The sequence below is a fragment of the Crocodylus porosus genome, unplaced genomic scaffold (assembly GCF_001723895.1).
Source record: "Crocodylus porosus isolate Cpor-Errol unplaced genomic scaffold, CroPor_comp1, whole genome shotgun sequence".
Classification (NCBI taxonomy): domain Eukaryota; kingdom Metazoa; phylum Chordata; order Crocodylia; family Crocodylidae; genus Crocodylus; species Crocodylus porosus.
In genome coordinates, this window is record NW_017728943.1 from 62,666,618 (window position 1) to 62,669,631 (window position 3,014).

The window sequence follows — 3,014 nt, forward strand, 5'->3', positions numbered from 1 at the left end:
CAGGTTGGTCTGACAAGACCTGCCTCTGATGAACCTGTGTTGGTTGTCCCTAAGCATAATCTCCCTTGCTGGTCCCTCGTGGACATGTGCTAGAATAATTCTTTCAAAAAGCTTGCCCAGGATCGAGATCAGACTAACTGGCTTATAGTTCCCCGGGTCCTCCTTCCTCCCTTTTTTGAAGATGGGAACCACATTGGCACTGAATCTTCAGATTTGGCCGAGTAGAATTAGGGATGTCTTTCCATTAATGTATCTCTGTTGGGCCAGATCCTCAACTGGTACAAAGCAGCAGAAAGAGGTAGCTGTTAGTCTGAAGTCAGGCAAACTTCAAGCAGTCTTTTTGGAATTTATAGGTATAGCTGGGAAGTTTTTTGGCAAATAGTAAATCCATGAAAAAATATAGATGGGCAATTAAAATATTGTGAAATCAAATCAAAGTTGGGGAATAGTTTCAGCCATACAAAATTGGGGGGAAATTGGAAATGGCAAAATATTTTGCTTTGATATTTTTTAAACAAAACAGTAAGCTTGTTTTAGGAAGTTTAAGAGATCCTTTTAAATTGAAAGATGGTGGCCTGAGTAAAACATTGTGCTGGGTTCAGTTCCCTTCCTAGCAGCCAAGTGTCCAAACTTGGTATGTTTCTTTGCATGATCTAAAACCTGATAGGCATAAAATAGGAAAGAGCCCCTAGGTTAAGCTGAGGAATGCTGGAGAGGCAATTTCTGAAGGCTTACCTGTTCCATGTAGACCTTGAAGACCTGTGTGTCCTAGGCTGTTAAAGTGACGACTTTGGGAAGCATGAAAGGAGGGGTTTGATTAGCAGGGAACAATGTTCAACATCCCCTTCCTTTCTGCTCTCTTGCTGTCTCCCTCCCTCCCTCCCTCTCTCTCTCTTATGTATAGACATAACACTTCATGGAAGAGGCAGCCAGCCCTATTTGTGATTTATTTAGTAATATTTTAACATCCATTCATTGTAAAACATTTTTAAAGTGTCTGACATAACTGAAGTGTGTTGTAAAGGAGCGATAAATGATTCAAAGTTATCAAGTGAGTTTCATGTCTGCAGCCATTATGCATGTGTTAGTCACACTTCTTACTAGAATATATGCCATTTGGGAGACCCTGATTCAAGAGCAGATTCTGAATACCAAGCCTTAATGAGCAGGTCATTCCAGGGGGAGGGGGGATACGTTTGCTAGGAAGCTGATGTAAATCACTTGACACTGATGGCACCCCTGTTAGTATCCATGGGGACCATACAGGTAAAGCACTGCAGTAGGAGACTGACATTAGCATCTGTGGAGAAGGAGTGTCAGAGTTGGATCTGACATGCACTATCAATCCAGAGTCATAGAATTATAGAATCATAGAGAAGCGGGGCTGGAAGGGACTTCCAGAGGTCATTTAGTCCAATTCCCTGCCTATCCAAACCATCCTATACAAATTCATTGTTTAACCTACTAGCAAAATTACACAGACAACCACAAGACTCGCCACAGGTAAAGCAGAGGGACCATGGTAGCCATGGTGGCCAATGTTCTGCTGTGGAAAAAGTTGTTAAGATACCCTTGAGAGATCCAAGGAAGATGGCCATGCCTCGCACTACAAGAGGAAGACAACCTCCCTTCCTGCCATCCATACCAATCTGACCATGCAGTAAAACTCCTTCCTGACCCCAAATATGGCAACTGGTCTGACCATGAGCAGAGAAGCAAGACCTTCTAGCCAGGAATATCTATATTTAAGTCTCAGCCAGAGCACTGATACACCCCAGTCACAATCCCCAGTCTTGGCTGCAGCCAATACCCGGTGCTTCTGAGGAAGGATTAAAAAGCTCCCTTGACATGCAGCAGCGGGAGGTGAAAAAAATTCCTTCCCCGCCCCATGTGGCAAACAGCAAAACCCAGAGGGGTGGGAAAATCCCATAGTAAAACTTACCCATAACTACACCTAGATCATCCCTGACCAGTGCTTATGCAACCTGTTTTTGAACACCTCCAATGATGGAGATTTCACAACTTTCACAACTTCCCTATTCTACTGCTTAACTGTTCTAAAAATGAAGAAGATTTTTCTGATATCCAATTCTAAACCTACTTTTCAGCAACTTCAAGCCACTGGTCTGTGTCCTAATCTGCAGAAAAAAAAAGACAAAACATTTCCCCTGCTTCTTAAAGGCTTTTTCCACAAGCTGACCATACCAATTTCCTTCAGCATCTCCTTGTACAACTTGCCTTCCAAGCCCTTTATCCGTTGTTACCCACCTCTGGACCCTCTCTGGCTTCTCTATGCATTATATCAAAGCCGGGGTGGCAGTCAACCTCTTAAGCACATCAGCAAATGAATTGCTAGAGTAAGCCCTCTGCTTATGAAACTGATGCCATACATCTCTGATGTAGTTAGTCTATAATGTGCAAATCTAACTCACCCTCTGCTGACTTCAGAACCACCATAACAACCTTTTATCATGCTCTATCCTTTAGGAGATACTGCCATCTCAGAGAACACTAAAATCAATTAACACTCCAAATCGTTTTTCTGTCCAGACATACTGGAATTCTTTTTATAAAATGTAGCCATTTTAAATACATCATAGAAATGCTTGACCCGTAGTCTCCCCCCCATGCTAGTAAGAAATATGCATTCATTTTGAAGGGACTAATCCAGACTCCTTTCTACGTGGATTTTGGGTTCGTTGCACAAATCCTAGAAATCAGAGCTCTGGAACTTAATACTAAAGTAAGACATTAAGCACTGAAACATATTCCCTGGGGATGTGGTAAGTTTGTCATAACCTTGAGTCTTTCCATCAGAATGGATGTATTTTCAAAAGTAATGTTATAGCTCAGCTACTGGGCAGAATGCAGGAATAATTGATGTGATTCTCTCATCTGTGCCATGCTAGAGGATCACAGTGATGTCCTCTGGTCTAAACATCTGTAAGTCCCTCACCCAAGACAGCCATCCACTGTTTGTGCATCAGAGATCCTCCCCTGCCTTTCTTGGAAGA